Here is a 26,584-nt window from a genome sequence, read left to right as displayed (position 1 = left end):
TAACAGGAAGGGCAGAGAGAACAAAGAAAAAGAAACACTGGATGGCTCACAACCTCTGCACTCAGGAAACTGAACAGAGGAATTGCCATGAGTTTGAGCCCAGCCTGTTCTCAATCTTCCTAATGCTGTGACTACAGCTCCTTATGTTGTGGTGATCCCCAACCATAAAATTATTTTCATTAATACTTCATAACTAACTGGATTTTAATGTAAATATTTTTGGACAGAAGTTTAACAAATAGGTTACCAAATAGGGAGGGGAGGGGAGGGGAGGAGAGGGAAGAGGAGGGGAAGGGGAGGAGAGGGGAGGCAAAAGGAAAGAGGGCAGAGAGGGGAATGAAGAGGAAGAGGGAAGGGGAGGAGGGGAAGGAAGGGGAAAGGGAGGGGAAGGGAAAGGAAGGGGAAAGGAGTTGGTGGAAAGGGAAGGGAATCAAAGAAATGCTTATTAGGGGAAAAGTAAATCTAGCAAACTACATGGGTTCAAAGTTAGACTAAAAGAGTACAAGCCTAGGTCATTGATTTTCAACCTTCAGAATTAATATTGCAATAAAATAAAATAATGTATGGAGCCTAACCATGTTAAAATTAGAGCAAAATTAATGCAAGTTTGGTTATTAATTAGGCACAAATAAAATAAAAGAAAGCACAGAAATAAGAATTTCTGTTTTTTGCAGTCTTGAGTGAAAGGGTAAGGTACAAGTTCACCAGGAGAAGGATGAAGTAAAGACTACAGAGTAGTAGGAAGCCAGAGTAGATGTGCTGAAACCTCACTCTTAGTGAATAATTCAAAAACAGCACAAAACCTGACAGTGGAAGAGCTGAAGACTTCTTAATCTGAAATGCAGACCCCTTCCGCCAGCATTTTTCTGACAAAAGAATCCAGTTTTCAAATGATGGTGTGATATTTAGAAAGTAAACAAGGTATATTTTTGTTGGGAGTATAGCTCCAAGGCCCTGAGCCCCAACCTTAGCACCTGAAAACAAATAAGTAAACCTCAAAAGCAATCTACCCTGAAAACTAAGTAGCATCGGTGCTTTAAAATCCAACTATGCTTTTTAAAAATGTCTAGAACATCTCAATAGGCACACTATAAAAGGCCTAAAAATATTTGCTAAGAAAATGAGAAAAAACATTACATACTATTCAGTCTAGCACCCACACAAAATGAATTTATTTCTGCATTTTCTAGTAGTCAAACAAAAAGCACAAATATGACTAGATGTGATTCAGTGTGTCTAATTACATTCCAGTTGCTTAAAAAGAAAAAGATCAGCTAAGAAAAGAACTGTAGTGCTGAAGCTGTGCATGCAGATGCAATCTAGAGTGAAACAATCTGTTAGAGACAGTCAAGTCGAAGGATACAAGAAAGACAGCTAACAAGATCTCAAAGATGGCATTGCAACTACTAGGGGTGCCACAGAAATACGCTGCCCTGTTCACAATGTTTCATAACACAAAATACTTATAATGCTCGAGGACGTTGCAATTTTTATAACATGTTTTTTCTTTAACTAAAATCTTAATCCTTCTACTAAGTAGAAATAATAAACATAGCTATCTATCTATGTGTATAAGAGGCTAAAAGATATATATGTTAAAGAAAGAGAGTAAGTCGACTTTAAAATTGTTTCTAAAAAGGAGCAAATATGAATAATCAATTGCCTTATTTTCATGAACATCTTCAATTTTGATACAGTAACATCCACTAATACAAGAGCTTCTAGATTTGGAGAGCATTGGCATAGCCTGACTAGACATATAGGGACTGGTATTCTCTAATTTGACAATCACTGATAAATCATCATGGTTTAATCATTTAAGACCGTTCACCAGAAGGCTAACCTCTTTAAGGACACAACTAGATAAAAAAGAGACACAGTCTGTGTCTGTGCAGTTGTGTTCTGCTTCATATGCTAACCAAATCAACATCAATGAGTTTTAGAATTTAAAAATAATTTATTTATTATACTAACTCTCAAATTACTATTGTAACAAAAGAAAAAGAATTATTTCACACAACTCTAATAAATATTATAATGCTTATAAGTACAAAGTTATAACATATAAAAACATCAAATTGTACATTCGAATCTTTTTTATGACAGTAGTATTTCCCAACAGGCTTGTTACATGAAATAAAAATATATTTGCTTACTGTTTTATTTCAACAGTAGGTTTTGTTTGTGTGCATGCACGCATATACATGTGTGTTTGTGTGAATATAACAATGAAGAAGAGGCCTTGAATTTGAAAGGGAGTAAAGAGGACATGGGGGTAACTGGAGGGAGAGAGAAGGGTGGAACTGATATAAAGTATTCATGCATGAAATTCTCAAGAAATAGAAAATTAAAACTGTATTTATTACAAAAAGGCTCATTTCAGGTATTAAATCTTTTATTCAACATCTATAAAAATGTATTAGAATGTGTCTGCAAGCCTCTCTGAAGTTGAAATGAGTAGAGACATTTGTGATGTGATGGCTAGCCACTACATCACATGCTTCTGTTAGCACCAAGTGTCCCAGTTACTGGTTTCTGGCATTACTCCAACAGCAGTTGTCTAAGGAAAGAACACTTACTTTTAAAGCTAAATCATTAACCATAATGTCAAAAATATGGACATCAATTTCCTTAATTACATACTATAAAAAAATTTGTCTCAAAAGATTTAGAACCCATCATCTAAAATTATATTTCTGAAACTTGATTTCAATGATGTCCCTGTACATTCCTATGAAGAAAACCCATTAACTACTCTTCCAATCTTAGCACCTAAAAGAAGGGAAAATAAACAAGGGGAGGGGGAGAAGGGGAGGAAGAAGAAGAGAGAAAGAAGAAATAGAAAAAGATTACTAACTAGTTTTTATGTTCTCTAAACTGGCTCAGGCCCCACTAGTCCCTCATGAAACTAATTTAATAGGTCCTGTTAAACAGCAAGTATGTTTAACTGTCCAACAGAAAAGAAAAGAGAATGCACACATGAAATAAAGAAAATCATAATGCTCTTTGTTGTTTGTTTTGTTTTGACTCAGGGGGTGTCCACATAGGCCTGACTATCCTGGAACTCACTGCTAGCCTCAAACTCTCCTTCATCCCAAAATCTGGGATTAGAGGCATGTACCACTGTGCCTGACAATTAAAAAAAAAAAAATTGTGCTTAAGAGAACTTCAATTCCATAAATGTGTGTGTGTATGTGTGTAAAATACTGATCCTAAGAATAAAATACATTTCTATAGGTTATAGTCAAAGTATTTCTAGAGTTAAGTTACTATATAATAACAGGAATACCAAATCATAGTGTATTATAATCATAGTGTATTATAATCAGGTACAAGGAAGGCAATTTTTAAATGAGAAACTTTATTAAATTCTAAACTTCATCAGAAGAAATGTTCTAAGTCTAATTAAATGAATTTTCTAGTCAACCAGGTCTTACTATTCTCAAGTAAATATAGATGCCATGATGCATACAGTTCAAACATATCCCCAAAGGGTCGGATATTGAAAATTGGGTCTCCAGTGTGACATTAAAAAAAAATCTGATTTTTAACAAGTCCTAGAAGAAAATCATTAGGTCACTGAGAAGAACCCTTGAAGTGATTTAGTTCTCAAAGAGTTAATTATAAAAGTTTCCCCTGCCCTCTGGTTTCCTGTCTTACCTTGTGACTTCTCCATCTACAACCATAAGGACACTCAAAATGAATTTCTCACCAGAACCAAGCTGATGTCACCACCATGTCCTTGAATCTCTAAAACTATGACCTAAATCAACTTCTTTTATTGGAGGTGGGCGTAAAGTATAAATGTGTACATGAAGTGTTAGCATGAACATATTCATGCATGCGTTATGCTCATATGTGTGCACATGTGTGGGAGGCAGAGGTTGTGGCTATCTTCCTCAATTGTGTTCCACTTTATCTTTTTGATAGAGGTTCTTTGAAACTAGTGCTCACTGATTGACTAGGCCAGCTGGCCAGCAAGTTCCAGAAGCCCCACAGCCCCGCTGCCCCTCACTACAGTTGTGGGCGTATGCAACAACCACACCTGGCTCGCACACGAGGCTCACCATGACCCTGGCGTTCTGACGACTGCGCAGCAGGCACTCTGCCAACTGAGCCATTTCTTCAGCATCAACTTTTCTTTATAAAAGTGCCCAACTTCAGGTTTCAGAATAGGAAGAGAAAGCAGAACAATCACTAGGATGTACGTGTGTACAGGTCCACACAGTGTCTTCTGTTTTCACTTCAATTTCATGGGTGAATTTGTTTTTTATAGTTATTCATGTGTATGTTTACATGTGTATGTCACATATATGCAGATGTCTGCAGAAGCCAGAAGAAGGTGTTAGATTTCCTGGAACTGGAGTTACAGGCAGTTTGTGAGCTGCCTAACATGGGAACCAAATGTGGGTTCTCTGAAAAAACAACAAGTGCTCTTAACTTTTTAATTACTGAGCCATCTCTCCATAAATGTGAAAATGTGACAATAAACACTCCTTATTAACTCATCTTTACTGAAGCCCACATTTCTGAACAGTTAAAAGAACTATAAAAAATCCAGTCTCCTAATCATTTATGATATGTACATACAGAGAGAACTGCAGGTCAGACTTATACTTAAGAATTGCCTTTCTAGGGCTGGAGAAATGGCTCAGTGGTTAAGAGCACCGACTGCTCTTCCAGAGGTCCTGAGTTCAAGTCCCAGCAACCACATGGTGGCTCACAACCATCTGTAATGAGATCTGATGCCCTCCTCTGGTGTGTCTGAAGACAGCTACAGTGTACTTACATATAATAAATGAATAAAATCTAAAAAAAAAAAAAAAAAAAAAAAAAAAAAAAAAAAAAAAAAAAAAAAAAAAAAAAGAATTGCCTTTCTAGGCAAGATAGTGAGCTAGAAGCTGTCAGAATTACTAGCTGATTACAGTTTGGAAAAGAAGCAGTAATATTTCATCACTCCATCTGCTAATTCTCCAGTTCCAGAGCTGAAGTGACAAACACTCCAGCAAATCTCTTCTACCATTGAGCTAGCTCCCTGAATTACAACTATTCTGGCAAGATATGTCCAGGGGTGCAATAGCAACAACAATGTTAAGAGGGTAAGCAGTTGCTCTCTAATTGGCTTTAAGGCCTGCTCCACAAGAGAAAGCTCATGCCCAGTACCATAAACCTGGCTATAAGCCCATGGCTGCAGAGCTCACAGGCTCAGTAGTGAATTTACTGGTATTATCCTACTAAACAGACACAGTGTCAAACTGTCCCCTGAATTCATCTTCCTGCCTGTGAGTACAGCTCTCACACCTCTTCAGAGACATCTTGGTGCAGGAGGCAGTGATAAGCACAAAGCTCACAACTGATCACAGTGTAGAGAGTAAGTGTCAGCAGAGTATTGAGCCACAAATGGGAAATGGGTGTCACTCCTACTCAAGCCCCAAAGGCCATCATGGCCATCAAAGAAGAAAGACTGGGTAGCATGATTGTAAGAAGAGGCTGAGGAGGGTGGAGTGAAAGTGTCTTTGGAACATGGAGATCAGTACACTATGCACCCACAGCAGTGTCTGTGGCTGCCTGACTGACACCGGGAGATCAAGGCAGTCAGCATACTAGCATAGCTTACACTTCTAACTGAGGAGTTACTGCCGGTTGCTAGGAGAGGAAGAGTCAGTTTTCTTTAAGGGTGTGGCCCCTGGTAGGTGGACCACACTCCAGCAGATGCCCCCACACCCATGAAAACTGGACTTGGTGAGTTATTAGGGGTGGGGAATTAGAAAAGGATGAAGTGACTACGGAAATCAAACAGAAGGGCTGGGATGAACACACTCTCTACTTGCATGATCTTCCTTTTAGTCATTAAAAATTATTTTCTCCTGTTCATCAGGAAAGTCAAAAACATCTGATTCATAATAGTTACATTTTATCAAGTCGGTGCAAATACAGAATAATAAAAAACTAAACCACTTCTCCAAGGGAAAATACACTTAAGGTTCTGTCCAGACTTTTTCTTTCGTCACAAAATTCTAATCAGTCAATCAATATGCAGGCTTATTTTAAAACACTTCACACCATCATATATGCACCTCAACTAAACTTACTCAGACATACTCTCTCTCCAACACACTAGGATTCTTATCCTTAGGAACATCATTCAGCACTTCAGCACAAAGTCTGGGGCCACTTTAAACAACTCAGGAAAGGAAAAGGAAAGCAAAGGACTCACTATGAAAAGCAAAACCAGGAGATTGTGTCACCTTATTTAACCTCAACTGGGAACACGCTGACTAAATCTAACTTGTTTCTATTTTTTGTATGCTCCTGTCTGTGGCTCACTGGAACAGCACTGGGAGTATCAATTTTGAGGTTACAAATAAATATTAGCAGGCAGGAAATTTTGCAACTATTTAATCCACAAATAGTAAAAATATCTAATAGATGAAAATTTTTTCATTGAAAGTATTCCACCTCATGCTGGGGAGATGGTTCAGTCCCACAAGCAGGAAGGGTTGCGTTCATATCATGCAAATAAAAAGCTAAACACTGCAGTAGGCATATGTAACCCCAGGCTAAGGCACGAAGATTTTAAATTGGAGACCAAGTTGGGCAACACAGTGAGAGAAACCTTGGCTTCAGGAAAAGAAAAACAAAACAATTATTCCAGGGCTGAAGAGATAGCTCAGAAGGTAAAGTCCTTGCTATGGTAAATTTAAGCTCCATTACCCTCTTTGAACTCTATGCCATGCACCTGTAATCCCAGCACTATGGAGGTAGAGAAAGGAAGATGCCCCAGGGCTTGCTGGCCATCCATTCTAGCCATTCCTGAGCCCCAGGTTCAGTGAAAAGTTCTATCTCAAAAAATCAAAATTGAAAGCAATTAACAAAGACACTAATCTCTGGTGGGCAAACTCCCCCCCCCCACAAGTATACGCTCGCTCGCTCACGCTCTCTCTCTCTCTCTCTCTCTCTCTCTCTCACACACACACACACACACACACACACATACACATACACACATTTACAATTAAGTATCAGCAATATGTAACTCCTGGTGATTATAATGAAACCAAACAAGGATGAGGAATGATTGTTAATATCATAAGAATGTTCAAATCTTTAAGTAAAACATCTGAAACTGAATCCAACTGAACCTCTACACTTCACTGTCAGTGTTGAGGAAGCGTAGAGAACAATGCTCTTTCATTTAGTATTGAGATACTACAATCTGTTAATCTGATGTCCTCAAAGGCACAAGTCTTGCTACCAAGCATTTCTTCCAAAAAACACATCAAAACTATTTAAAAGATCAATGAAAATGTTATTAGAAATTTGGTAATATTAATTTATATAGAATTTTATCCTGAATAAAGGGATAGTATGCTGATCTTAAAGCCGTAAGGGTATTTACAGTTCCAAGACACACTACAAGAAGTGAAATAGTATCTTATGGATTAAAGGTCATTTAGACTCTCCAGACACTACAATCCAAAAGGGAAAAGAAGGGGGAGGGGGACCACCTCAGCTGGGCCTAGAAGTCTGGGCTATGAATCTCTACAATAAGAGAGGATGAATAGGAAAGTTACCACTTCAAGAATACCTGTTTAACTTATTGAGCGTTAGAGTGCCTCAAAATAGAAGCAAAAAGAGGGCAAGGAATCAGCGGTAATGCTCAGTGGTAGAGCACTTGCTTACAGGTGGCTGTGCGTCCGCTGGATGAATGGATTGTCTCATATTTTATTGGAAAAATTTGCATTTTTCAATTACATGTGTGTGCACACATGCACACAGCCCTACACTCACATGAGTGAGTAGATCCTATAACTCTCTGTATTATTTCCTTAAGGAAAGGTTTCTCTGAACCTGAACTATGCTGTCTATGTCTCCCACAGCACTGACTAGGGTTACAGGCACATGAAGTCATACAGCTTTTTATGTGGGTATTGAGGATTCAAACTCATGCTTGTGCAGCAAGCATTTTTACTTACTGAACCATCTTCCCAGCCCTCAGATTTTACTTTTTTTTTTATTTCTACAGTAAACTTTATTAGAATAGCTTAAAAGAAAATAACATTTAAAAGGTTTTATTGTTTAAATAAGTTAGTATGAAAACAAGACAGTCTTTGACATGCTATGTTAAACAGGTAGTAAAGTATACTATGTACTACAACCAAAGTACAGTGCTGTCTGAACTCATGCCAAGTGTACAGAACTGCACCATAAGTTCTAGATCTTGTCATTTAAGTAAAGGAGTTGGCTATCTATAAAGTTCAACATGCTTAGTCTAGGTTGTGTATCTTCAAGTGTCTGGTATCTTGGTACACTTAAAAGCACAGCTAAGAAAGCATGTGACAGACGAGTTCACTGATCCATACCCTTCAGGACAAAAACAAAAAGAACATATGCACAAAACACTATACCTCACAAATCAGATCAGTGGCATTCCCCTACAGCAAAGTTCCTACTTGATTATTAAATGCAGATTTGTTTCTGCTACCTTTATACCAGTCCCCCCAAAAAACTGATACAGAATGCCATAATTTTAAGTTTTCTTGGGAAACTTTATTTTAAGGGGGGGAATGAGAAGAATACAAAGAAAAGGAGAAAAAGAAAAGGCAAGTCAACAGAGATGATAAGGATTAGGAAGTAAAGGGAGAAAGAAGTCAAAGCAGATATTAAAGTATTTACAGTAAAGTATTAAAAACAAATTAAGGAAGTTCATGGAAACTAAAACAGGCATTACAACCACACCCTTAACTCTGTCATTAACAGGGGCTGGGACAGTGTCAAATGTCTAAAAAAGAGAGTTGTCAGTAGGTGTTCTGACACAAATTCTCATGTAAAATACCCTTGATATAATCTTTGATTCTGAAGAGAGCACCTGAACACCCGGCTAAGCAGAGACTTCTCGAATGGTTCCACACTCAGCACCCTAACCACACTACACTCTTGGACTTCAGTCAGGCCCAAGACCTCAGAGACAAAAACTAAAAAGAAAGTAGGGAAAAGTGAACATGCAATGAAGGGAGGTACTTTCAGTAACTGTTAAAAAACAAAACAAAAACAAAAAACCCTACTGCAGATTAAAATATGGTCCTCTGGCTGTACATAAACTTACAAGATGGAAAACAAAAAAATTAGCTAGCATCTACTGAAACTACCTGGGGAACATACCAAACAAATGTCCCAGTAAGTACTCTCCAGTCAGTAGTCCCTACCAAGAAGCAGATGCCAATCTACCCGACTCCACTCAGCTTTCACAAAGTCCCCTTGTTAGTTTTCAGAAAACCTCAAGATTTTGTACACTATGGTATACACAGGTGGTATAGTCTGCATACGCCTTAGTAAGGACTAGGATGATGCACAGGAGTCCGAGATAACACACTTAAAAAAGAAAAAAAAATCCAGCATTTAAAAAAAACCTACAAATACATAAAACAAGGTAAGAGTTTAGGAACTAGCGAACCCTCAGCTAGCAGACTGCTTGCCTCACAAGCACAAGAAAGACCCTGTGTTGACACCCCAACGCCAAATAAAAAAGGACAGCTAAAGGGCCAACGAGATGGCTCAGCATATAATGTACCTTGTCATGAAGAATGGCAACTTGAACTGTATCTCTAGAACCCACACAAAAGCTGAAAGGAGAGAACTCTAGAGTGTCCTCTGACCTCCATACACATGCACACATACCACAATTACACACATGCACATATGCATACCACATGTGCACAAACCACACACACACACACACACACACACACACACACACACACACACACAGGCGCGGCGCCAAGGTGCATGCAAGAACATACAACATATACAAGCACAGTTAAAAATTACATCTCAGAACAGATTCTGTAATTTTAAAAGTCAATCCATGCCAAAAATAAGAAATTGGTATTTTAGAATATTTTTATGGTGAAAGCATTAATAACAAAGCACAGTCCTGTGAAACGGTGCTCATTACTCTTTATAGCATGCTGGTTTTACTACAGTATTGTGGTTTTTTGCTTAACTAAAAACAATCCCTGAAAGTCATAATGTTCACATATAGCATGTTCTCCAAATCCTATGTATTCAATGTTAAAGCTCTCTACCACAAATTCTCAAATATCAGGGTAGTTTTTAGAAATCTAAACCTTACAACTTACATAATGCCAAAATCCAAACTCGCCACCATGCAGAGTGTGAATGTGTGTGTGTGAATTGAATTGAACTCATTATAAAATGGCTTGTTCCCATTCTGTCAGACCAAAAGTGGTGTAGGCAGTGAGGCTAATCCTGAGCCAAAAATTAGTACCAAATGACACACACAAAAGGACCTCAAGGAGTTATCAAAAAAACTCCTATACACACCTATTACCATCATAGTGTATTAACGTGTATACATTTCCTAACTATATTCCATAAAGACAATATACTATGAATATACCATTCTGACATAAAAACAATTTCTATTAAGAAAAGCAGAGGTACTTGTCATAATACAAAGAAGGAAGAAGTACATGACTGCTAGAGTCTCCTCTTCTGTCCCAGAGAGCACTCCTGCCATTTTTGCACTTAGCAGCTAAGAGAGAAAATTCAAAGTTTTGTGGTCAGTCTGGATTATATACCAAGACTCTATCTCGAAAAAGAAAAAGAAAAAAAAAAAACAATGACTTTATAAGTTATCATCAATATAACATAAAATGAGTAACTTTTAATTAGCAAGCCTTCTTTAAAGGTAATAGAGATGTACTTGTTTTTGTTATTCCCAGTTGATACTATAATTTCTTGGTAAACCTCCCTTTAACAAGCTTTTACAAGACAGATGCTCTAGCTTTGATGCCATGCTTACCAAAAATTAACAGTGTGAAATGAAAATAGCCTCACCAAAGAAGTCAGGCCCAATGCTATGAGAAGTCACTTTTTTTAACCTGGTTCTCTAAAGAACAGCTGGGTATATGTATGTGTTTATTTATTTCTGTCCTATTCTATAGACCATGCTGGCCACAAACTTGTGGAAATCCACCCATCTCAGCCTCCTGAGTACTGGGAATGAACCTCCATGCCTTTCCCATGCATTTCCTCTATCATTTTCATACCTCATCCCCAATTAAAATGACAGTATGAAGTCATTGGATCTTAATGGTAAAGGTGTGTACAAAGAAAGGAGGAAATTAGACTTTCAACACTGAAGCCAATTGAAATAGCCTATAGAAATCTAAAGCATACCAGTGCTCTGGTCCAATCACCACATTCAAATATATTTAGTTAGTTAACATCCTAGGACAATGTTAACAGGGATTTGGGCTAAGGAAATGTTCTCTAGGACCCCTTCTCTACAGTCATCTATTTACAAAGTCTACAAGAACAATCTTCCATATATACACTTTTCTTCTACCTTCTTCCACGGGGGAGATAATATATGGAATAATTTTTGCTCAAAGTTTTTAATAAGCATATAGAATAAAGTTCACTTTCATACTCATTTCTCTCATCCAAAATAGTCATAAATTATTTTCCAGTCTACAAAAATTTAACTTTTATAAATACAGTGTTAAGATAATTAGCAAAGCACACAATACAATTACATTTGATCAACTAACTTTCAACAGACCAGAAACAAAAGAATGACAAAAGACTGTAAGCATATACAGAATCTTTATATTTTAGTCACAATATACCTTGACATTCCCATGCTAGAAAAGAACTCAGAAAAAAATCTACAATTTGCTTGAATGAAAATTAGTATCACAAGATTCTATGTCTTGATGATTTATGAAGTATTACAGGAGTATTGCTTTTAAGTCCCAGAAATAAATATAAAATAATGCTTTATAAAACTATGCACCAAGGGGCTGGAGAAATGGCTCAGTGGTTAAGAGCACTGACTGCTCTTCCAGAGGTCCTGAGTTCAAATCCCAGCAAACACATAGTGGCTCACAACTATCTGTATGAAATACGACGCCCTCTTCTGGTGTGTCTGAAAACAGCTACAGTGTACTTATATATAATAAATAAATAAATCTTTAAAAAAAAAAAACTATGCACCAAGAAGTTCCACCTACCCAACACCTAACACGTAGCAGTTACACTTGAAAACTAGTGCTAGGTGATCCCTGATTACAATTTCATTATAAGGACTCATAATGATGTTCAAAAGACATAGACATGCATATGACTAGTGGGGCAGGATGAACGTTCTCTCTTCTACATTTTATTACAAAACACATTTGCCTGCCAAATGAAAATATAGTATTCATTGCTAGAATAAGGAGTTCACAAAAATAAAAAATAAATGACACAGACTAGGTGTGGAGAAAAAAATTTTTCACTTCCCTTTTCACAAAGGAAGTTCTGAACATAATTTTAACGCTAAATATATCACATTCTAATACACTGTCTAGTACTCTTGCAAAAACAAAGCTAAAAAAGTACAACACAATTTCGAAATCCTGAGAAGCCTATTACTTCTATAAAGTACATTTACACCAAAGGTATCACATGGCAAATTTTAACTTAAAACTTCAGAGGTCTAAGGAGATGGCTCACTCATGTAAAACAGCAGCACATGCCTGTAATCCCAGCACGGGTTAGGGGTGAAGGAAACATGACATAGATAGGCAGATCCTGGGGCTCCTCACCAGGCAGGCTAGCTAAAATAGCAAGCTCCAGGTCCTCTGAGAGATATTTCCTCAGTGAAGAGAGAGGAAGATATCTGAAGTTAACTCTAGCCTCTACAAGTAAGCCACTTGGGCAAATGCACTCACACAAATGAAAACATACACACAATAATCTCTCTCTGTCTCTCTCTCTCTCTCTCTGTCTCTCTCTCTCTCTCTCTCTCTCTCTCTCTCTCTCTCACACACCCACACACACACACACACACACAAAATCTACTCAAAACTTAAGATAATCTCAATGTATTCAATTTTAAAAATTAAAAAAAAAAGTATGTACCAATACATTTAACATTTATTTCAAGGTACTACACCATGAAAACAAATTAAGTGTAAGAAAACCTAAGTTGACAGAAAACATCCCTCACTACAATCTATTCTCTTTACTCAAAAAATAAATAAATAAGTAAAAGATAGATAGATAGATAGATAGATAGATAGATAGGAAGGACAAATTTTTTTCTGATGAGGTAATGCACAGATATAATTGAAAATTCAAATACAGAGAAACACTAAAAGTAGAGAAGTAAAAATAATTCTAAATAATGTCACTTACAAATAACTGTCATTAACAGTCTCTTGGTAGATAAATAACACAAATATATTTATGCACAGTGTACATCTCTATGCCTTTCCTTTACATATAATGAAGAGGAAATGTCTACTATAACTTTCTTCAAAATGAAAATATGTAAGTGGCTGTATGTCGCTCTGCTCTGCATTTTCACTGGAGCAGGTCGAGCCTGAGATCATTCAGTGAGTGTATTACACACAGGTGTGCACCTCAGTGTTTGGTTACTGCTGCTATTTAAGGGAAAATAAAAAAATCTGTTACTAAATATATAAACAAATAAACAAAACAAACACACCTCTGGCTGAATGCTTCCAAAGAATAAGAACACAGTACAGTACCTGCCCTAGAAAAGCTTGGCTAACTGATCTTCAGTCCAGTCACAGCCCAAATCTGCAATGCAGACGAGGCTACTTTTATGGCCTCCCACCTGTTGGTCAGAGGTGTGTGATATTAGTAATTTGGATATCAGAGCTCTACTAATCAAGCACATGACAACCTTCCCACAGTACCACCACTGTTTCTCCTGTTCTCAAATTTGGTAAGGAACCACCCTTTTCCTCCTGTTACTGGCACTCCACATTTCCAAGTTTGTCTGACAATTTATTTCCTCAGAGCACTTACTCTCCTACTTGGTGTGAGGAACAAAGCAGTCTACTGAGATCAAAGGTGTAGGTGGTATTTTGAACAAGAACCAGAGGGCAACAATTTGGTAAATAATTAAATAAAATTATCCATGCATTTTTTATTTAAAATTAGAATAGCTTCAAGAGTGTCATGGAAAAACATAATCTTACTACTTAGATAACCTATTTAGTGACTCAAAGTTAGTCAATTTAAAAACTAGAAATATTTTTAGTGCTGAAAAATATTCAGACATGAGCACATTTAAGACAGCAGCATGGAAGCTTTCTAACATTTCATCCATGGTTATCTGCACAACACTGTGGGGTTCAAAATGCATTTATGCATGCACTATTTATTTCATTCTCAAACAAGTAGATATAATGGTCACTACTGATAACACCTCTATTTTTCACCTCACCCAATCCTCCTTCTCAAACTATTTCCAAAAGATCCTCTCTCCTCTATGTATTCTCAGGACAACAGATATACCGTTATACTAGGCACCGAACCTAACAACCCAAGTTCCCGTCTCCCAACTGACAAAACAGGTGCACCACCTAAGTCTGATCAAGGAAATATGAAGGGGAAAGGAGCAGATGGGCCAACGCTAAGATTTGATTTGGGAGGGAGGGACAAATTGTGGGAAGGCAGACGGCAAGTGCCACTCCTTCCTCGCCAACAGAAGTCCACAGTGTGATCTGATAGCAGCCTAAAGATGAACTGAGAGTGCAGACAGCACAGCCAGCAAAGACACAGAAAAGCAAACAACTGCTCACGACTCAGCCTGGCGTGCTCCCTGCATTCAACTGTTGCACTTGAGTACGCTGCATTTCAGCCTTCTCAAGTGTGGATCCCATCTAAGTAGCATATCCCTGCATATTTATCAACCTGGACCTTGTTATGTTTAACTGCAAGTTCTCCCTCCCAGCTTGAGCTAAGTTAGGCAAGTCAGCACAGCAATCTTACACTATCGGACCAGCATGCTTTGCACCACGTTCAAGTGTTCCTGATACACATCAAGGGAGCGGTACTTTTACTTTCTAAGAACAGCTTCACCTACCAATTCACCCCAGCAGTCCCTACTTAACTTGTGGAGCCACTGAAACGATAAGGCTCTACTCCCTCCAATGCTGATGCTGTATAAAAGCAGAAAAACAGCACAGGAAATCTGATTGAGGGCTGTAGTGCGAACTATGAGATGAACAATCACTTGACTAGATATTCAAACAATTTACTCTGAGAAATGACCCTCTGGTAGGGTCAGGAATACCAGAATTTCCTTAGTGTTTTAAAAGAAGATGCAGCCTGGCAGAGTGGCTCAAGCCTATAATCCTAGCACTTTGGAAAGAGGACAGGAAGATTTAATGTTCAAGATCAGCCTGAGCTACATGGTGACTTCCAGGCTAACCTTCACTACCGAGTAAAATCAACTCAAAACACCAAGTCAATCAGTCATTAAGAGATAGGTGCAATTAGGAGATTAGATTTAGTAGTTCCCTCTTGGTTTGTTTATCATCCGTTGTAAATTAGCTTTAAAGAGTTTTTTTTTCCCTTAATCTACAGAACAAGATGCCACAGACCCTAAATAATTTAGTGCAGCTAAAATACAAGGCCCATTTACAGGGCAATCTTGCACTGCAGAGCTAAGCTCCTTTCTTCACATAGGAGAGAGTTCCACATTATTTTTCTTACAAAGCCACACCCATGGTACATCACTTGTCACTGCCAGCTTCTGTTCCTTCCATGTGAAAAGGCCCCAAAACACTTAAGCAGCCTTACTCTGGGGTCTTTATATTATTGTCCAGAATTAAATCATTTCATTTTCCCCCATATTTCAACTGTAATTAGTTTTGCTACACTCTTCTTTCCAAAGCAGCAAAATGGCTCTCATACAAACATGTTTCTGACCTCAGAATTTGCTGAACAACGTTTTACTGCAATATGTAATTACAAAATCAAGTGTAACTGTCACTGATGGTTTGTGGAGCATAAACACAAATGATTCTTGGTAGGGACAACCGGTAGGAATGAACGTTCAAGAGGAGAGTAGGGAGTAGCTTCCGACCACCCCGTGCGGCATGGGCTCTGTACATTCTAGAGGGAAAGGAAAGAGTACCGTTTAAGCTCATGAGTGGTTACGCAGACGTCACTTAAGAGGCATTCTCCTATAGTGAGTCTGCCCAAGAGTCTCTGGTTATTCCACACGCCAACCAGCCCTAACAGCTGATACATATCAGCACTCTGTGGAATGAGAATGTCTATGGCATCGTACCTCCTCACTTTTACATCCATTTGCTGATTCTCAATGAGGAGCATAATGGCGGACCAGCCTCAAGCCTCAACCCTCAATCTCCTCTCCGCTACCCGCACTACACATGCCAACACACATGCATACATGCCAAATGGAGCTGTAAGCTAAAGAAAGTACTTCTAAGCAACTCAGAATTGGCTAAACGCATCTAAAAACCGCCAAGGCTGACCTTACTGTACTAGAGGAAAGAAAGAATTGACACATCTCATGTGGATTTTTGCCTTAAACCGCAGAAAGTTATAAAATAAAGGAGACAAGATTCAGCCACAAATGTTGTAAACTTAATTATAACTAGGTTACACATCACTAATAAATAAAATAGCCAAAAGTATTTCTTTCTACAAAAAAACATTAATATTCCATTGTTAAGAATGCTAAGGTGATAAACAGAAAATGGATGGAGAAAATACAATAACTTACAGTCTAAGAACATAATCAGTACATGCTAACCCCAGGCCCCATAATATAAAGGAACTTCAGACATACAGCTTCTAAATTTCTACTTGAGAAGGGCGAAGGAAAACATGTGTAACAACAAGTATCTAAAAATAATCCTCACATACACCTCCCTCCTTCACTATTTTCTAGGCAAGAGCTCTACCACTGAGCTACAACCCTGGGCCTTATTACATGATTTCAAAGAAATCCCCAGGCCATCAGAGTCCTATCACATTAACAAATAGTGCATAGTCAATTCCAAAAATAAGACCCCAAGCATGACTCTGTCTGTGGTTCAACATGAAGGGAATGCTTGCCACTGAAACTGTTTTCTGAGCCTATAGATTCCTTACAACTAGAAAGACACATATCCCCAAACTCCCATGAACAGAATATGCCAACTTTCTTCTTAAAGAGCCAACACTGGAACATACTAACAGTATCAAATAATACCAAATGCTTAAAATAATGCCAACTGCTTAAATAAAGACAAAAGGAATATGAGAGTTGAAGAAAAAAACAATACTGATAACTATGAAGTCAGGAAAAAGACAACTCAAATATATATTGTTATTCCCAAGATATATTTTAACAGCTTGCTTAAAATCACTTAAAACTGCATTGTTCTCAAAATGGAAGTCCCATCATTCAACTGCATCCCCCAGACCAGTTCAAAGTGGTTTTACACAAACTACACTAAAAGTAAATTGTAGCCAGTTTTTGTTTTTTAGGGGGAGGTTTCAAGACAATACCCACTTGGTTACAATCTAAGTCTTTTTTGATATTAAGAAAGAAATTCAAGGGAGAGAAAAACTTCACTGTAACATGATTCACAATTTCACAAGCACTCTCAATAACAACGGTATGAGGGTGCTATTTTTCTAAGCACTGCTCTAATAGTGATTTATTGAGGGTTAAATTATTTTACAGTCGACTGATACTTAAGATGACTGAAAAACCCACTTATGCTTACCTATAACTAGCTATTCTTATTTTACCATCTTCCTATTACAGTTAACTTCCTTCCTGTGTAGATTTTTTCACGTTATACTTTATCCATAGCAGATCTCACCTTCAAATGTATTCACAGTAACAGATTATGCAATAGCCTGCATTTTGTCATGTTGTTTAATATTTCAGCACTCCCTCTATTTACCTGTATATATTGTTTTGGGAGGCCCTTTGTAATTAAATCAATACATGTTCTATTCTGGGGGGGGTGGGGGGTGGAGGGACTGACCCAAAACTATACCATAGTAAAGATCTGTTCTGTTCCTAGCAGGGGAAAAAAAAAAAAAAAGGTTACAGGAAGGATCAGAGGGATCAGAGAAATGATTGGAGAGCTTCCCATTTCTTCCTGAGTCATTTTTACAATCCTGATTTATTTCATGTAAAACCAATTACCAGATTGCCAGGCACACCCATAATCAAATGTAAGTAAAGAAAATTATGAAGCCCTGTACAAACTGTTTTCCACTGTATACACATTTCCCCCAGTAGCAATAAATGATAGCTGGCTAACTATGGGGCTATTCTGTTTCCTTTAAGGTACCATTTTTCTTTGCCCACCTCTTGTCACCACACAAGAGATACATTTGAACCCTCACACCTCAAACTGACTCATTTAAATACAAGGCATGCTGAACCTTCATGGCCTGCTCTCCACCTACTTTCACAGCTTCCAGGGCAGCTTGGCATCCAGTTCAACAGGTGCTCTAACACCCAGACAGGGCTCAACCCACTCCCTTCACTTCCAAAAGTACTGTCCCCAGCCCCCTGGGTCTATAAATATATTTAAGGCCCAAACACGGTGTCACAGCTCCACGCTCATTCATAACTCCCTTCAAATTAGCATCTTTCACATACAACCCACACTTCCATCCACCTCTAATAAAACCTACAGGAAGCCTGTGTCACACTTAGTTGTGTGCATGCCTGCCTCTCCCTTGAAGGTAGCTACATAGTCTCACTCATCTTCATAATTCTGCTTTTCTAGTAACATCAAGAGGTAGAGGGTGAGTTCATTAAAATTATCCCTTGATTCTAGTTCCAGTAACTTTCTTTTGAAAATAGTAACAAATGGCTCTCCTTTTAAAAAGATTCGGGTTGTACATTATTAACATTTCCCAATCTAATAATGAAAATGTCAATTATATAATTCATTAATTTTTAAGCTGACAAATAGGGAGGGGCAGTCAAGGAGTACAATAAATTATCCATAATCATTTCTCAAGGCCCTCCACAACCTCAAAAAAGTCTCATCTCTATCAATATTAAAAGTCAGGTGGAACACTACTTGGCTACCCTAACACTCAAGTGACCACAGACGGAGGATAAAGGATTCAAGTCCAACCTAGGCTATGTAGTCAGACCCTGTCTCAAATCCGAAAATCAAGTACACAAATAATAAAAAACAACTTTCTGTCCCCAGGCTCTATATGAATTCCTTCTACCTGGTACACACACATGCAGAAATGCAAGCTCACTTAAAGTGAAACTATCTATGTACGTATTCTATTAAGAATGTATGCGAAAGGCACACAATGTACTTGGTAACACCTTTCTTCCCGGGCCTATAAATATAATAATAATCTTTGTGCAGTTAGAAAAGCTAAAATACAAAATATTAACAGGTCAGAATCACCGTGGAAGCAAAGTTAGGTAACCATTATAAAACACCGTAAGCACATCTCGAATATAAGCAACTAAGAATGTAGCAAAGCATTTGATTTTTGACATAGAATACATTTTCTAAAACCAGTCTCACATCTATTAAATTATCCTTATACAACTTTGTATTTTTTCTTCCACACTGAGAAAGCCAATATTCTTAAAAGAAACGTACTTTTTTTTTAATTTTTATTCCACTTTTAGTTCGGTATCTCTACCTGTGGCCAAATGCCAAGTATAATCACAAGCAATAATTGCAAGGACAATAGTTTCTTTTCGTAAATTAATTTTTAAGGTATTTTGTCTTCTAATATTAAATGCATGTTGAACACAATGCTCAAAGGGGACACTGACCTAAGCCTGGACACTCATCACAACAGAGTTAAAAACTCATCCCCAGCTCGTAGCAACAGTAGCTTGCTGCCACTCAGACTTCTCGCTCACCCTTTAACTTTCCGTCCTGAAACAAGAGGTGGGCGAGCAGGAGTGATCGTGGATGGCACAGGCCTAACTCCCCCGACCCCAGAAGCACACGGAATCTCCATCACCAGCCTGCACCCAAGAAATGTGGTGCCACCTCCCCCGCAAGCGGGTAAACACACCAGCCCAACCCCAGAGCCCACGGCAGGCACGCCGCCGCCTTCCCCACACGGCTCGGCCAAGTTCGGAGTCCGAGGAAGGCTCGGCACACCGGCACCTCGCCTCCGCCCCAGCTCGGGGAAGTTGCTCCCCGCCACCCCGGGAGCTCACGCAGTCGGGCGGCCGCCGGGCCCCTCCCTGGCCCGGGCCGCAGCCCCCGCGCCGCCCGCCCTCCTGGCCTCGCCCGCCAGCCCGCGGGCCTCCGCCGACCGGAATTTACCTCAGAGGCGCGGCCGCGGGCAGCGGGCTCGGCCCGGCGCGCGTCCGCCCGTCAGCGCCGGCACATCCCCGCCGCCGGCGGCCGCTGAAGATGAACGAGGCCGAGGAAGGAAGGCGCGAGCGAGGGAAGGACGGGCCCGCGTCTACTGGCTCAGCGCGCCGCCGCCGGCTCCTCCTTACTGCCGCCGCTGAGAGCGGAGTCGCCGTCCGGGCCGCGGCTGTGGCCACCGATGCAACCGGGAATGAATGCACGGCGGCGCCTCGCTTATCCGGAGGTCAAACATCCTTCGGCCTCGAGCATCCGGAGCGGCACCGGACCCGGAAGTGAATACATGAGAGGAGGGGGAAAAAAAAAAAAGAACGAAAGAAAAGAGGGGGTGAAAAAAAAAGGAAAGCGTCTAGTCTCTCCGGCGGCGGAGGCCCCCAAGCAGCCTGCATCAGCGAAAAGAGCCGAGCGGAGCCGAAGATGACACCGACCGACTCGGATTGGTCGGCTCGCCGGCCGGAAAGGAGGCCACGCGCTCATTGGCTGGCAGGAGCCAGAAAGTCTAAGTCTCGCCCTATCCCGCCTTCGCACGAGCAGCCCGCGAGAGGGGAGCGGTTGTAGGTCCCTGGTGGATTCTGCCTGAGGCCGTGGGAGGCAGGCTGAGCGAGGTCTGCAGAGAAACTGCGAGAGCTTTAGAAATGCTGCAAAGAATCGAGGGGACGGAGCGGTCGGGGCACCACTGTTCAGCCAGGGTGCCAAGGCATTCTTGGACGGCAAATCAGGACCTGGTCGACATGTTCTCCGCCTCATTCTGACCCTCCCTCCTCCCCCTCCCCAAGTGCTACACCAGGAATCCAGGATGCTTAGAAACAACCCCTAACTTCCCCCACCTCCCCGAGTTCTGTACCACGAATCCAGGATGCTTAGGAAAATGGCTTGGGTTCACATGTGTGTGCTCAGGTCCTCATCAGCTGAGCTCATACTGTGTCATAGATATTATTGCAATTTTTCAAGTGAAGTTCTAGGAGTTCGGACACTAAACATGACTCAAGTCATTAAGTTGTGAAGCTCAAACTGGAGCCAATGGTTTCGAGATCCACTTCCCAGGCCTTTTCGAAAGAGTAGAAGACAATAGTCTTCATAAGCACTACTTTATGAGTTAAAATCATCGTTGTGTAAACTGGGTCAAGCCGGGCGCCGCAGCCCAGGCCTGTGAACCCAGCTATCTATGGGGAGACTGAGACAGGTAGATGGGAAGTTGGAATTAAGTGAGCAAGGACTGGTATGAAACTTAATAATACAAGACTAACCTAGCATTCAGGATTCTTAAATTCACTTCATAGTTCAGGGGCTGTTGCGTTGTAGGACAGGTAAGACTTATACATGTTCAGTCTTGGGTAATAACAGCTCCTCAAACAACATATCCCAAAGTCTCTGGTCTAAAAAGTTCATCTTCCAAGGATACAACACAAGAAAAGAAATAAGCTAAACTTAATAAAAGAAAAATGTCTACAAAATACACTGTCCTTAACAGCCCTCTTACTTTATTTTGAGACAGTCTACTAAATTGCCCAGGCTAGCCCTGAACTCACTCTGTAACCAAGGCAGACATTGAATTTGTAATCCTCCTGCCTCAACATCTTATGTGGTTGGAATTATAGGCATGCACCATCAGGCTGGACCCAAGATTCCATAAATAATGCCAACTCTTTTAAACCACAAATATATCTGGTTAAATATATTTTAATCAATCTCTCTCTCTCTCTCTCTCTCTCTCTCTCTCTCTCTCTTCCTCTCTTCCTCTCCTGGCTTGACACGAAAAAAAATAAATATATATATATATATATTTTAATCAGATGTGGATAAAAATGCTTATATTTCTACCACTTTAAATATTTTTCATTAATATTTGACTGGAAACTCATTAATTGAAACTAGCAAAAAATCAAATTATCAGCTATTTCTAATAACTTTAAAGAAAAAACAATATGAGAATAGTTTATATCAACTGAGGAAAAGCCAAGCCAAAGACATCTGGACAAAGCCCTTCAGAGCGCACTGTGTCGTCGAGGCAGACAGGGCTTCCCAGTCTGCTGGTATACTGAAAACAAATGCAGTTTGCTTTTGTTACTCCCGCTGACCTTGCCATTCTTTGGGCACATGTTCTCGACTCCTGTCTTTTATTATTCCTGCACTTTCATCTCTGTGCTCAAGTTGTCAACAGTGTTTTTATAACACACGGAAAACTTTCATTTATCAAAGTTTTCTTTTGTGAAAAACTCCCATTTCCTTCCAGTCCTTTGCTGGATGGGAAAGGGAATGAAGAGTAAAGCTTTCCCTCCTTTCTAAGAAATGAAGTTTCAAGCCAGAGAAAGAAGGAATTCAGTTATAAGCAGGAAGTTATGAGCTTATGATGTTTATTAAAACCTTTCAAAGCAAACCCAGATGACTTATTTTCTTTCTTGACGTATTTTTACCTGAAATTGTAAGCCTGCTCTAGTGATTTGCTAGTTGACCTGGGAAAAAGCCTTATTACCAAACTAAACTCAATTGTTTCTTTTTCAGTGTTATCCTTAAGGTCAAGCACCTGTGGCAGCTATGAAATTTTAAAAAGGCAAATAGTCAAATAGAAAGAGAAAGAAGACAATGTAACAATTGCGGGGGGCAGGGATACTAGTCAGGGCTCTCTAGAGTCACAGAACGTATAGAACGTATATCTTTCTATATTCAGGAAATTTATTATGACTTACAGTCTGTAGTCCAACTCCCCAACGATGGACAGCTGTGAATTGGAAGTCTAAGAATCCAGTAGTTACTCAGTCCCACAAGGTCGTTGTTTTAGCCGGTCTTTTGTTGAAGTAGATTCCTCCAACAGATGTGCTGGCCAGTAAGTGCAAGCGGTGAAGAAGAGTGAATCTTCCTTCTTCCAATGTCCTTATGTAGGTCTCCAGCAGAAGGTGTGGCCCAAATTAAATGTGTGTACCACCACGTCTGGATCTGGAATTTGTTTTGTCCCAGGCTGACCTTGAACTCAGAGATCTCCTTGCCTCAGTCTCCTGGGATTAAAGGTGTATACTACCTTTCCTGGGCTCAAATTTTTCATGGCCACTATGCCTCAAGATCTCCATGCCAAGATCCAGATCAGAAACTTGCGTCTTCCAGCCTCAAGATCTGGATCACAGGTGAGCCCTCTAATTCTGGATTGTAGTTCATTCCAGATGTAGTCAAGTTGACAACCAGGCATAGCCTGTACAGGGGGGTAGTGCTGGAAGAAGAGCAGCACGATTTAGTGGCTTCAACTGGAGAGAATCCTGCAATCAACAAGAGGTGCAAAACAAAGGAAGGGTTCTGTGAGAATGTCAGTCACATACATCAGCTACCTTCAGTTGTGGGAAAGTAGCAAACTTTCTTTGCAACTGTGGAATGCTGTCCTCTGCACACCAGACCTCAGCATCTTCATCAAAGCCGCTGTGATTATGTGCAAGCAATCCACAAGACTGAGCCCGTTCCCCTGATTCCTCTCTGTGAGTGTTGACTGGCAAGCTCCAGAGAACCCCCCAAAAAACAGCACAGCCTATTTCCATTGCTTTGGCTTGCAGAACTGTAAGGTAAGATGATGTTGCTGAGGATGTCACAAACTTAGCTTGTACAGCATAGAGAAACATTGGTACTGGCCAGAAAGCTCCTTGCCTTCTGGTCACCTTTCACAGTGCTGGGCAGTGCTACGCAGGCTGCAGGGGGAGAAAATCATCTACAGTCATCCCGAGCAGCAGACCCTGCACATTCCAATAGTCACCTTCCAGGTGCAGTAGTGATCTGACTGTAAAGCTAATAAGTACTGACTATAGATTTGAGGCCTTTTCTACAGGAGGGCATCCATGCGGGGTACCATAAACCTGATCCAACGCCCATTGGCTGACGACATCACAGGCTCTAAGGAGGAAGCTGTCCACCACTGTTATTTTGTTAAACAGAAACAGTGTCAAACTGCCCTCTAAATATTTATGTCTCTACCCATAGATGGGCTGCTCTCATTCTTGGTCAGAGAAGCTTCTTTTTTAGTAAGTAGAGGATAAGGTAGACTCATAACTGATGAAAGTGCTGAGAATTAGTGATTGTTAACTGGACTTAAATGACACATCTATATCATGTAGACTCTCGAACGCGCGTGCATGCGCGTGCGCGCGCGCGCACACACACACACACACACACACACACACACACACACACATCTCCTTATACCATGTCCAGGGCCTAGGAAATATCACAGAAGGAGCACACATAACTTAAGATCTGACAGATGAAGAGTGCTTGGAGGCACTGTGCTCTGGACATAGCATGGTTATTGCGCAAACAAACCCAGAGCAGCTGGGTTATTTGTACAGGACCTGCCCATGATCAGGCCTATAGCCACTCCATCACAGACGGAGGAGGGGCTGGCTCATGAGGCCGAACTCCTTGCAGAGAGAGGAGTTATCTGGAGTGAATGGGGGAAGTAAATTGCCCATGTTGCAACAAATACCCTCCAAGCCATACTCATTTCAAGAAGTCCTGATTCAGTTCAGGAGTCATGGGGAGAACTGGCAGTGGAAGGTGGTCTTTTAAGAACGGGTCCAGAGGGAATGGAAGTAGGATAAGAGCAAAGGTAACAACGGGGAGGAATATAATCAAAGTACATATATGAAATCCTCAGAGAATAAAACTTAAAGCAACTAGCCCTCATGTCCCCTTATAGAAGAAAAGAGTTGGGAAAATCATTGGATATTCAACTAAGACGCCAGTCACTCCTTCCGCAGGAATCGGAATATAGAGAGGGTGGTAAACTGAGAGGGGGATTGAGAAATTATCATCTGTGCTGGGGTGAGATGCTTTGGGAGTGCAGCTGTTTGGGGGAACAGCTACCCACACACCTGTAAGAAATCTGTCTCTAAATTCTCTGAAAGTAAGCCCAACAAGCGAATTGGTTCACCAGGTTAGAACTTTCAGTCTGTCCTAGTGCCTGTCTGGGGTGAGTAAACATTGCTTCAAGTGTTCCCACGGTTCACAAAACACCAGCTGATACCTGACTATTGCTAGAAAGAGTCAGCATGCTGGTTTATACAGTTCTTAGTAAAATCTTTAAAAAATGGTTTGTAGATGGAAAATGTATTTACAACAATTGCCAAACTTACATGAGCCCATATTATAGCTTATAACAATGATCTTCAGAAACATTTAATAAAGTCCCAGTTTTAGGGATTCTTTTAATTCAAGTTGTATCACGGTTTAGATGGCTCTCTCAAAAGATCAGGGACTGGAACTTATAACTCCTCTCTGTGGTAGCATTGGAAGTGGAGCCTGGGGGGAGACCTCTAAGTTATGGGAGCAGAGTTCCCAAGAGTAGATTAGTGCCTCTGTGCATGAGTGAATCCTCTCAAAGGACCGCATGAGTCACTTTGAAAGCTCATTGCCAGACTGTCTTTTACACACCCCTGAGCCCTTCCACCCTCTGCCATTCAGACACCTGATCTTGGACTTCCCAGCGTCCAGAACTGTGAACCCAAATGTACTGGGTTTCATCAGAGAAGGGGTTAAGAATATCCTTGCCTCCACGTGTAGACAGGAACAGAGAGAGGCCCCTCTCATCCTCATCTTAGTCGTGTCTTTTTTTTTAAAGATTATTTTATTTATATCTGAGTACACTGTAGCTGTCTTCAGACACTTCAGAAGAGAACATCCCATTGCAGATGGTTGTGAGCCACCATGTGGTTGCTGGGAATCGAACTCAGGACCTCTGGAAAAGCAGTCAGTGCTCTTAACCGCTAAGCCATCTCTCCAGCCTCTTAGTCGAGTCTTGAAGCCCCCATATCCTAACTTAATTGGTTACCTCCCAAAAGCTCCACCTTCAAATACCATCATGTTAGGATTCAACATAAATTTTGGAAAAACAAAATTCAGTACCAAACACTCCTCAAAATAATACATTTCATGTTGGAAGTAGTTCATCTATAAATATAAGAGAAGCTAAAGGGCAGACACATTGTAAATAAGAAACAGTAACATTTGGACAACCATGTCAAAACCTCAAGGAAAAGATTATGTGCTTAAGAGAAAGAACTTCAATATAGAAAATCTGTAACACCACAAAAAAATGTAAAAGAAAAAAAAACTCTTGACAAAAGAGTGGCTAGTCTCCTGCTGGGCAATTTTTTTTTTTCCCAATTAGGAGACCTGAATTTTGGCAGCTTTTAAGGAAGAGTGTCTCTTCAGAGAATGTTGCCTTGTAATAAATGGAAGAGTTAGCTAAAGCTGTTTTTGTTTTCCCCCTTAATGGCTTCCAGGATAAGTTGAATTCTGGGTAATACATGAGTCCTAACTTCTCTAGATGATCTTAATAATTTATCTCTGCTCCATCCCCCCTCTCCCAAATCTTCTATGATTCTGGAATCACATCTCCCTACATTTATCCCAGGAGTCCGGAACAGCTCCTGAGT

General features: G+C 40.1%; 1 protein-coding gene and 1 pseudogene across 41 annotated transcripts in view; one reads left to right on the top strand and one right to left on the bottom strand.

The window, feature by feature from the left end:
* The window catches only part of Csnk1g3 (casein kinase 1, gamma 3), an 87,264-nt gene extending 66,691 nt beyond the window's left edge, over positions 1-20,573 (bottom strand). For 10 of the 41 annotated variants that reach the window (XM_087593415.1, XM_087593430.1, XM_087593423.1 and 7 more), the window contains exons 1-2: positions 20,127-20,377; positions 13,563-13,651 (exon numbers count right to left, since the gene is read on the bottom strand). The gene's annotated coding sequence lies outside the window, so the exon portion shown is untranslated. 41 annotated transcript variants of the gene reach the window in all.
* An 18-nt stretch (positions 20,574-20,591) lies between these two features.
* Positions 20,592-26,584, top strand: part of Timm23-ps2 (translocase of inner mitochondrial membrane 23, pseudogene 2) — a 93,694-nt pseudogene continuing 87,701 nt past the window's right edge.

The sequence above is a fragment of the Rattus norvegicus genome, chromosome 18, assembly GCF_021556685.1.
Source record: "Rattus norvegicus strain SHRSP/BbbUtx chromosome 18, alternate assembly SHRSP_T2T, whole genome shotgun sequence".
NCBI lineage: Eukaryota > Metazoa > Chordata > Mammalia > Rodentia > Muridae > Rattus > Rattus norvegicus.
The sequence above is the reverse complement of the archived record's forward strand: the minus strand, read 5'-3'. Positions and strand labels throughout refer to the sequence as shown.